This window comes from Coffea eugenioides, chromosome 5 (assembly GCF_003713205.1).
Source record: "Coffea eugenioides isolate CCC68of chromosome 5, Ceug_1.0, whole genome shotgun sequence".
NCBI lineage: Eukaryota > Viridiplantae > Streptophyta > Magnoliopsida > Gentianales > Rubiaceae > Coffea > Coffea eugenioides.
The window spans coordinates 5,722,717-5,734,469 of NC_040039.1; the positions used below are offsets into that span (position 1 = coordinate 5,722,717).

The 11,753-nt window shown below is 33.5% G+C and overlaps 1 long non-coding RNA gene across 1 annotated transcript; it reads right to left on the bottom strand.

The window, feature by feature from the left end:
• Positions 1-1,322: 1,322 nt before the first annotated feature.
• On the bottom strand, positions 1,323-6,172 carry LOC113769819. Its single transcript, XR_003468334.1, has 4 exons — positions 5,562-6,172; positions 5,303-5,454; positions 3,395-3,504; positions 1,323-1,516 (listed from the first exon to the last, which is right to left on the bottom strand). It is a non-coding gene; the product is annotated as an uncharacterized LOC113769819 (long non-coding RNA).
• Between the last annotated feature and the right edge of the window lie 5,581 nt (positions 6,173-11,753).

Below are 11,753 nucleotides of genomic sequence, written 5' to 3' on the forward strand. Positions count from 1 at the left end.
CTCTCCACTAGCAGCATACCTACACCAGGGGCTGTTTCCAGTGTCTGGTCGTTTCAAGAAAGAGCATATTATCAAAGATGATTTTTCCCTAATCATGCCACTATTGCTCATTCTAATTAAGTGGAAGCAACAATGGTTTTTGCCAAGGAGGAGGAGAACGCAGACGATGTGTACTGAAAAAGATGAGAAAGGCATCTTTCTCAATCTGCAGCCACTAGTCATGAAATGTTTTCTGTTCCCTCCTCCACATCATTAATGTCAGTTGTCAAGCCTTTTGGCATTAAACACCAACGCATTAGTACAAGATATGACAGAAGAATATTATCCCTAGTTCCATAAACGTTGAACTTTGTGCTTAATAATTCAACTCCAATACATTTGGTTAAGCATAAAATACCAAACCTGTTTATAAAATGATTTGATAGGAGTCACTCTGTGAGATTATCGTGCTTGCAAATTGCAACCAGAAACTCCAAGGATAGCTGTTTAAGATAATAATGCATCCGTCCTCCCTCGACAGGTCGGCAACCGAAGTACTGAAAGTGGAAAAAACCACGTTGGTGCAGAGCATAAATCTCTATTCAGACCATAACATAAGAGGAATATAAAATAGACACAAACAACGTGGGTATTATGGTGTTTGTGTACAATATAGAAGTATAATTAAATATACAAATAATAAACTATGGAACAATTTTCAGATACGGTAAACCGTAACTTAAAGATGAAGTTCATAAATACCATGAAGAGTTTTCTCAATGAATTGTCCCTTGATTTCAAATATTTTGCATCTGCAAACTGCATATACTCCATATCTACAGATGAATTTTGCAAACTTGTTCTTTACGTGACCAACAATCATCCAACATGTAAGAGGATCTTTGGATGGCATGGTTTATGCCGTTGCATCTAGAGCATAACATTTGTGGTTTTCCATAAAAACCAGAAACCCAACATTCTTAAGGGAATCATGACCATCAAAACCACGGCCGCTCGCGTTTTTCTTTTCCAGGGGCTAATGACCACTTGATCTACTCTTATGGATCTTTAGTGTTACTCTCTTATGGATCTTCTCTCTACATTCTTTTTGGCTGTTGCAGTACACAAAGCTTCAAGCACATTGCATCAAGATATCCATGCTGAGTTCAGCAACACTTTCCAGTTTCCCTATAGCTGATCACTCAAATCCTATCAGTTTTAGGCATCTTCATGTGAGTGTCACAGCCATATAAGAGGCAATAAACTTAGTCAGTATGACACTAAAAATTGCTTACTTGCAGCCCAAAAAAAAATTAATTTTTTTTTTTTTTTGCTTACTTCTGGTCAAAAGCTACATTCCTGTCATTGCAACAACTTTTGCTCGGCTAGTGTGCTTCAGCACTTTTTGTCTTAAACCATGAATTCTTTTAGTTATGAATCAAAACCATAATCAGCAGAAAAGCTACAGCACAAGACTCTTCGTTCATCAACCAAGATGTAGTGCAGGGAAGGAAGAAGTCTTGGAATAAAACTAATCCTGCAGTACAATCCGTAAAGTAATTAGCATAATAGACCAGAGTTTCTCTTATTAATACTTCAAACATGTAATTACACCTGTTGAGATTCATTATCAAATTTTGGCTAAGAAACTGATTTCTGAACTTAAACACAAACCAGAAATTGTTTCAGAAATTATAATATCAGGATCTCTAGATAAAACCACACAAAAATGATTCACCTGATAGTCGGCCAGTCAGATCAGATTTTAAACTCCCAGATTGTGGTCCTACTGTATAAAATATCTTTCAAGATTCAATTATCTTTTTAACCCCTGTATAACTATAAACTTGCCGCTCAAAGAAAATCTATAAACTAGCCAATTATTCTGTCTATGCCCTACCAATCATGCTGGTGCTCAGTACTGATCATTACTACATGCTCACACACAAAATATTGCACAATTACATCTGTTTATGACATCACATTAATTGGTTCCAAGTGGCAAAAGTTTCTTGAGTGCAAGTGCCAACTTATCAGAGGCACGGTGTACAAGATAAGAACATAGTAGTTTATATTTACTAACTTTAAATCATTCCAAGCTCCTTCTTACCAATTCATCCCAGTTTAGCATCACCAACACATGGGTCTGCAGCAACTCAACTTGGCCACATAGTACAATTTTGACAAGGAAGGCCAACAGGTTTTGTACTTTTCTCGATGTTCTCCTCTATACAGTATTATCTACCAAGACTCTTCTAGGAAAACCTAGATTTTCAGGCACAAGCAATCATGGTTACAAGATAAATCAATTCTTCCTTTTTCAAGGACTTATTCCCCTTTTTACTTCCATTTCCTCCATTCAGCTCCTTTCCAACATCAGTCAGCTTGCAGCAACCCTTCTAAAGAAGATTGACAATGAAGGTTAGCACACATTCCTTTAGATTTCCAATGTATGCGCAAAAGATTTCTGACTATATGTTTTTACAGTTACTAGGATGGATGCACCGAAAACTAAACCAAAACAGAGCAGACCCAATGATGAATTTTACAACTGGTAATTGACTCATGTTCCATTCTATGGCAATATAGCTCCAAATCAATCACAAGTTTCATCTGCATTTCCTGAATTTCTTTTCTTCCTTTTCATAGTTCTCAGCTCACCAGGACTGAAAGAATTTATACAACCTAGATCAAGGATAAAAAACTGTTCAATAACATTATTTTGGCAGCTAACATCTCCCTTGGAGGATTTTTTTTTATCAGCTAGTAAACTTCTACAGAAAGACTAAAATTCCAATACTAACTGCAGGTAAGTCATAAGAACCTTATAGATCACTTATAAGGGGCTACCCCCTTCCCTAGTGCTTTTATCTTGTCTGGAACGTAAGCCAGAGAGTTGACTCTAAAAATCCAACATGTAATAGAAAACAAAATGATATAGAACCACAGAAAAGTCCTAACAATTCTTCTTAGTCCTTTCTTTTGAAACCTTCAAATTTATTGTTTCAGGAAATCCTCCTAACTGCTACTCGGCAAGGAAGCCATTTGATGAGAAGCTTTACCATGCAGAGCCCACCTATAGCTTTGCACAGTCAGGACAGCCAAGCAGGATATGTGGAAGGTTCTCAAATGAAATCAAGGGAAACGGAATTGAAGAGTCCTTCCAAGAAGACTCATCCGATGAGCTATTCCATGGTTTTCTTGCGATTGGTACTCTAGGTTTAGAATCACTAAACACAGAGCCCCCAACACCGACATTTCCAAAGCCTTTTGAAAACATGACCGACAAAGAAGTAAAGATAACCGAAGATGAACTCAAGCTAATAAACAATGAGCTAGCAAAGTTCCTTGAAGCCGAAGCCAAAGAAGTTGCTGATGAATCATCAGCAAGAAGCAGTCAAGCAAGCATCATTACCTTTAGCAACAAGCAGCATGATGAGACAGATGCAGAAGACTTGGCAGATTCAACAACTTGTCCACTGCAAACATATCTCTTTGGTTCTTCCATTGAATTGCCCGAAATGGCTGCAGTGCCAAAGAAAGAAAAGACATCACTTGAGGAGCTCTTCAGGAGAACTGACACCAGTTGTGAGAAGTCTACAAATAAGTATGATTGCACAGACTATCAACCTAAGAAAAGGCATGCTTCACACTTCATGAAGAAGATTCTGAAGAAGCTTCAGTCAACGGCAAGTAGTTGTACAACTGCTTCCGCAGAAAAAGCAACTGAATCTGAAGCTATCAAGAGGAAACTCCCTAAGGTTGGTATCATATACTAAGTGCTCTAATCATTTCCCACATTAATTGAACTGGTAAATTGTTCCTATAGCAAGGTTGCTAAGGTCAGTGCAACCCTAAAGATGGCTTTTTTCCTGTCTTATATCTCCATAACAAGCTGAGCTAAATGGGGCCAAACCTGCTCTTGCTCTTTTGGGTTCATAATTGCCTTCATAGATTTTACTTCTTTCTTCCATTTGAAAGGATTGTTCGCAAAAATAGTCTTACCTCTATGGCCCACAATTATCTCTATGACCTAAGTCATGCAAAAACTTAAATGCCTCCTGAACATGCAGAATAACTTGACATCACCAATGACCGGATCTATTTAATATGTCAGAGTCTATATTATCTGAGGCAAATGGAATTAATCATGGTGATCTAAATGATGAAAGATTCTTGGTCAACATTTAGGCAGCAATATGCACTACATCAAACAGGTCAATATATAATAAGTGTATAAAAGTCCTATGAAGGTGGAATCACCATGTTGTGTACTTTGAGAGGTAGGATCTAAGACACCACAAATTTAAGAATCCCTAGAAGAAGATTTCAGATGAATTTCCAACAGAAAATTGGCCATTTTATAACTTACCTTACAGAAACGAAACTACAACTAGTTCACTCTTTTGTTGTGGTAACTGTAAGAGGACTGTGAACATTATGAGTTAATAATATCTCTGCATGGTCCATGCAGGTCATGAAAATCTTCCACCGAAAAGTTCATCCAGAAGGATTCACAACCAAGAAGCAGTTCATTCAAGCAGATGAAGACAAAAGCAAGAAAAACTCCAGCAAGTCCAACAATCATTATGCGGAAGACACAGGGAAAAAAAGGTCTCATAACAAGTCCGATTTAAAGAAGGAAATCTCCAAATCTGTGCTATCTTTTAAACGGGCAGACAGCGGCCGTGTAATGGTTAATAGGGAGCACTGGATCAAAACTGATGCTGACTGTAAGTTAAAAAAAAATACGTATTTATCTTGGTATGAAACATCAATCTAACTGTTGTATTGATTAAACTGCAGACTTGGTGCTGGAGCTGTAGAAGAGAAGGCTCAGAAGATGTGAAATCTATCATCTGTTCAACTATCAATAAATATAGTTCATGAGCGTGTGCTGGTAATTATGTCATTAGCTATGAGTGGTGATGCTTGAACTCAATGTAGAGAGAGAATAATGAGGGTTCTCCCTATCTCCCTGTGTGTGATACTGAAGTAAAAATGGATTGTACTACTATTATACTAAATTTCCGAAGCATTTCTGTCAAAAAGATGGTTTTTCTTACATAAATTGTAATGCTGCAAACTCCAGGTCTTTCCTGCTGTCCAGTTGAGTTGCATCATACCAGAATTGTGCATCAAAGAAGTATGAGCTTATCTGTATTTCATTAAATATCAAAGAGGAAAAAAAATAGAAATAAAAAATAAAAAGAAGAAAGTGGATGTCCTTAATTTAATGGTATTTTATTCTAGCTGTATAAACATGATTGTTCAACTCCAGCAACATAAATAACCAATGGTTTGCTATGCTCTGTGTCCATACCTTATCCATTTACATCTCGCATAGCTCAAGTAGGCCTAAAAGCATTGCATCTATTAAACTGGAACTGGATTGCCTTTAAGTATTCCACCCATCTCCATCCTCCACGATTGAGCTACTTGGGATGGCAACTCTCTATAAATAAATCTGCATTTCTGCATTAGTCAATGCCGATAAATAGCAGCATGCAATTAGAATAGAACAAAGAACAAAGACATCCAAAATATAGTTAGCTAAGTCCCATCGAAAAACTTGTACTCACTGGATCCAAAATCTGGTATCAGAGGACTGGTATCGCTATAAGAGATAACTAGACCTATATATTAGTTCAAAAAGGAAGTATAAAGGATGATACAAGTCAAAGAAATATATTGAGAAACAAAGGAAAGGATTATTGAGGAGAAACTTCATATAATTTAAGTGTTTTGATCATAGGAAATAGGAGACTGGACTTGGGGAAAAGGAAAGCAAGACAAAGATTTACATCCTCACTACATTCCACCCAAAATTTCCACTCTCTATAAGACTATGATTTCTGTAAATTCACTTAATTGATGCTGCTAAGTCCATCTGAACTCTTATGAGCAAAACATATGACCTTGCTAATATCTTAATTTAGGAATCTAAATTAGTTCACCACATCAACACGGGACAAGTGTACAGACAATGGAATTTGAACACGTACAATTCTACCCTGCAGACCTACTTGCTAGCTAAGGTGACTACAATTTAAACTTTACATTAATGCTTTTTTTTACACAGAAAAAAAGGAGAAAGCCTTGTGCACGATATGGAACTGAAGTCCTTCGTCCACAATTGATGCAAGTATATGATGCAGCAGTGTTCTTAACAGCCAATCAAGATAAAGGAATAAAGAAAGCAAACATCTACTTAATAGAAAATATGATTAAAGGTCCGTTTGAATTGGGTGTTGCTCGTGGTGTTTCTTGGAAAAAAAAAAAACTAACACTGTAGAAACCTCACCAACTTCCACCGCTGCCCCCTTCTCTTCTCACTCTTCCCCACCCAGGCCCACCACTGCCCTCTACTCCCTCCCGCTGCCACCCCCTCCCCTCCCGGATCCTTTTCTCCCCCCACCTAACCCCTACCAATTTACTCTTGATGAGCTATTAACCCTTACCAAAATAAAGTTTTAAACAAGAAATTAATGAGAGAAACTAGTCAGAAAGATAGAGAGTTCACATATAAATCTTTGTTTTTTTTGGGTGTGGGAGAGGGGGAGGGGAGGTTAAGAATGCTACAAATTGGCCAACATAATTTGAGCCAGGACTTTCTGCAAACATAATTTGGGCATCGAGATTCTTAAAAAAAAAAAATTCAACGCAGAATTTTATCACATTCCAGTCAGCACATCAAATTCACAGAATTCTATCACATTCAATCGGAACCAGATATCTAAGTTGGCTACGCAGGTACGTGAGGCAAATTAAACAAATGCAAAAAATAGCTGAAATTAGGGGAGATTTTTGAAATTTCAGAAGGAAAAGAGAGGAGCTCAAAGTCCCCGCTCCTACGGTTTCTGCGGGATCGAATTCTGACGAGAAAGAGATGGATTTGAATGGAGTCTGTTGTTTGTGCGGCTTGAGATGAGGAGGAGCTTGTTAGTTGTTTTGCTGTTTAGAAATTTGAGAGCACAGGCAAAAAAAAATGGCGCGCGCACCTCTATTTTTTTTTTTAAACTTTTTTAAAATTTTAGTCTTGTTATTTTTTTGGGTAAAAAAGTTCATTTGAGTTTTGACCCTCAAATTTTAACAATCTATAATAATTTTAGCCATCCAATTATCATTTGTATATTTTTAGGGGAAAATACCGGTTTTCATCCCCAAACTTTGGGCACAAGACACATTTCGTCCCTCATCTTTCGGGCATGACACATTTGGTGTCTGAATTAACAATTTTTGACCAAATGTCATCCTCAGACGGCAATTTAGCCAACCTTTAACGGACCGTTAAGTAAATGTGGCTATTGAAGCAAAATCAGGTGAAAAATGACGTTGTCTTCACTTTCCCTTTTTCTTTCACTTCAACAACTTCCTCTGCAAATTTCCAAGACTAAGCTCCTACTGCAAATTTCTCTGAGAGTAAACCCCCTCTTCCAATTATAAATATATAATTATAAGGGTAAAAAACAAAAAAGCCCCCTGTGGTAAACCTAATACACAGAAAAGCCCCCCATGGTTTCAAAATATACAACACGACCCCTCATGCTTTGAACTAAATTGTAAAGGTGACGGAATCCGTTAAAGTTAACGGAAATGGACAAAATGACCAAAATACCCTGATATAATTAAGCAAAAGACAGCTCAAAAAAATCATTTGTTTTATTCTCTAAATAGAGAGAATTGAGGGTTAAGGGGTAGAATAGGTATATTTGATAAAAATTAAGTATAAAATTTTTTTTTTAGGTTCCAATAAGTCATTTCCGTTAAATTTAACGGATTCCGTCACCTTTACAATTTAGTTCAAAGCATGAGGTATCGTATTGTATATTTTGAAACCATAGGGGGCTTTTCTGTGTATTAGACTTACCACAGGGGGTTTTTTTGTTTTTTACCCTTATAATATATAATACATATAAATATTACTTATACTAATATTTTATATAATTATAATATATATTAGATATTAAATTTAATCATTATATAACCTTATATTCATAATAATAAATATAATTATAATTATATAATTTATTAATATTATATACACATATATATTATAAGGGATAATTTCAGAAACCTCCCCTAAATTAGCTTATGGAAAAATGGGAAAATGGAAAATTTATGGAGAAAAACCATAAAGAGCTGGTGTTTTATTGGAGAACTGGTTTATTTTTATTTTATCCGATAAATAAATTTATTTATGAAAAAATGAGTACTCTGTTCTTATAATAGAGAAAAGCCATAAAGAGCTGAAGTTTTATTTGAAAACGAGTTTATTTTTATTTTATTCGATAAATAAATTTATTTACGAAAAAATAGGTACTCTGTTCTTATAATGGAGGAAAGCCCTAAAGAGCTAGTCTTTTATAGGAAAGTGATACTTTACAGAAAGTGACCGCGATTTGGTTTATGAAATTATCCAAAAAAAATTTAGAATGAATTTGTTTATTTAATTAAATAATTATTATATATATTTATATAATGCATTACATAATTATAGTAGTATATTATATGAGTATAAAGTATATTATATATTAATTATAATTTTTAGTATATATTAGTATATTTATAATAATAAATATAAATATAATTATATAATATATTATTACTATATACACATATATATTAAAATATATGCACATATAATATTCATTTATAAATATATATAAATATATTATTAGGATATATACTAGGGGTGGCAATTCGGGTCCAATCAGGTTGGCGGGTTGGGTCCTGACCCGACCAGCCAAAAAATCTGTTGACCCGAACCCGACCCGTCAACCCGTGACGGGTCAGTATATCTAACACGAACCCGAAAATTTTGGGTTGGCGGGTCGACCCGAAATGACCAGAAAATTAATTTTAATTTATTAATTTATCACTATAAATTCTAATAAAATCAATTTCTCACAAAATTAATTACATCATCAAGTAATAAAAATTTAAATAAATAATTTCAAATCAAATCCAAAATAAATTAAACACCGTAAAAGTGTTTTATCCCAAACCAAATATAAAATAAATTAAAACGAATTATATTATTTGTCCAAATATAATAATTTTAACTTCACACAAGGTAAATAAATTCATTTAGGATTAAGTAATTAATGCCTTTGAAAAAAAAGAATGATTTAGTTTATTTAGATAAAATAATTTTTATGTTTATTAAATTATTTTTAATTTGTAAACGGGTCATATCGGGTCATATCAGGTCACCACGGGTTGACCCGAAATCGACCTGTTTTCTTTTTGGGTTCATCGGGTTCGACCCGATTCTGACCCGATCCCCCAAAACTTCAACCCAAACCCATTAATTTCGTGTTAGGTTCGTGTCGTGTTTTCGGGTCGTGTCAGAAATTGCCACCCCTAGTATATACCCTAATAACTATAATATATTTAGGGTAATAACTATAATAACTATAATAACTATACCCTAATAACTATAATATATTTATATATATATATTTATAAATGTATATTATATGTGCATATATTTATAATATATATGTGTATATAGTAATAATATATTATATAATTATAATTATATTTATTATTATAAATATACTAATATATACTAAAAATTATAATTAATATATAATATACTTTATAATCATATAATATATTAGTATAATTAATATTTATATATATTATATAGTTATAATTATATATTTTATAATAATATTAGTATAATTATATAATGTATTATATAAATATATATTATAATTATTTAATTAAATAAACATATTCATTCTAAATTTTTTTTGGGATAATTTCATAAACCAAATCGCGGTCACTTTCTGTAAAGTATCACTTTCTCATAAACGACCAGCTCTTTATGGCTTTACTCCATTATAAGAACAGAGTACCCATTTTCCCATAAACAAATTTATTTATCGGATAAAATAAAAATAAACCCATTTTTCAATAAACACCAGCTCTTTATGGCTTTCCTCTATTAGAAGAATACAGTATCCATTTTTTCATAAACAAATTTATTTATCGGATAAAATAAAAATAAACCCATTCTCCAATAAAACACCAGCTCTTTATGGCTTTCCTCCATAAATTATCCATTTTCCCATTTTTCCATAAGCTAATTAAGGGGAGGTTTCTGAAATTATCCCTTATAATATATATGTGTATATAATATTAATAAATTATATAATTATAATTATATTTATTATTATGAATATAATGTTATATAATGATTAAATTTAATATCTAATATACATTATAATTATATAAAATATTAGTATAAGTAATATTTATATGTATTATATAATTATAATTATATATTTATAATTGGAAGATACTCTCGGAGAAATTTGCAGTAGGAGCTTAGTCTTGGAAATTTGCAGAGGAAGTTGTTGAAGTGAAAGAAAAAGGGAAAGTGAAGACAACGTCATTTTCCACCTGATTTTGCTTCGGATAGCCACATTTACTTAACGGTCACGTGATTTTCACGTGACCGGTTCCGTTAAAGGTTGGCTAAATTGCCGTCTGAGGATGACATTTGGTCAAAAATTGTTAATTCAGACACCAAATATGTCATGCCCGAAAGATGAGGGACGAAATGTGTTTTGTGCCCAAAATTTGGGGATGAAAACCGGTATTTTCCCTATTTTTAGACCATGAGCTATTAAAACCATATGCTTATGAGTTATGGCCCTTCCATCAATTTGAAACCGTTAACCTAGTGGAACTAGGTCAAGCGTTAACTCTAATTAGTGGAACTAGCTCAAAACGATATCATTTTGAACTTCTTTTTTCTCAATCAAGTCTTAACCACTGCAATTATTTACTCTTGTTATTTTATCATTGTCGAAATTTGATCAAATTATAGCCTTTCGATTTTCCCATAGAGTTCAAATTTATGCTTAATGAATTTAAGTAATCAAGAATAGATCTGAAGTCAAATTAATGTGGTAGTCCTATCGTAATTTTACACATCATTCACCAAATTTTTTGAATTTTATACCAAAATGTTCCTTCAAGTGTTGAGAGTTCAAATCAACAAAGTTTTGGCATGAAATACTTCAAACATTTCTGATTCAACTTTGCACTATCTTAAGTTTTCCCAGTTAATTCAAACCCAATAGGTGTCAAATATTTCAATACTTTTATGCAGATAAACTACACATGTCATTAAGATTCTAGATATACGAATTATTTATCCTAATTAACTTTAAATTAAAACCCCTAATTTGGAGTTGTTTCATTTACTGTTTCAACATGAAAACTTTCTATTTTGCTTCGTTTATTACACGTGATGCTTTTTTGTCAATTTAAACTCCTCAAACTGAGAGAAGGACTACAAGTATGCATTTAGGAGCCAAAAGTATACAACTAAGAGTTAAAGGATTAACAATATAAAATCATTAAAGTTTGAGCGCCAAAGAGGCTTTTGATCTTATTTTTTTTTAGTAATAAAATTGTATAGTTTTGCACATTAACACATGACCCCTTAATATTTTAAAACATTGACATAAGCCCTTTGTAATTTTATGTAAAACAGATATTTACCGAAAAGCAACCTATAAATAAGGGTGGCAACAAGAGCACCCGCCCCATGGGGGTAGAAATGGGGCGGGGCAGGGGGAGAAAATTCCCCCCCCCCACCTAAAACGGGGTGAGGAGCGGGGCAACATGCAATCGCCCCGTCCCACACATACAAAAAAATTACATATATATATATTTCTAGATGTATATATAATACATATATATACACAATATAATAATTTAGTTATAATCCAATTCTTTATATTTAATAATAT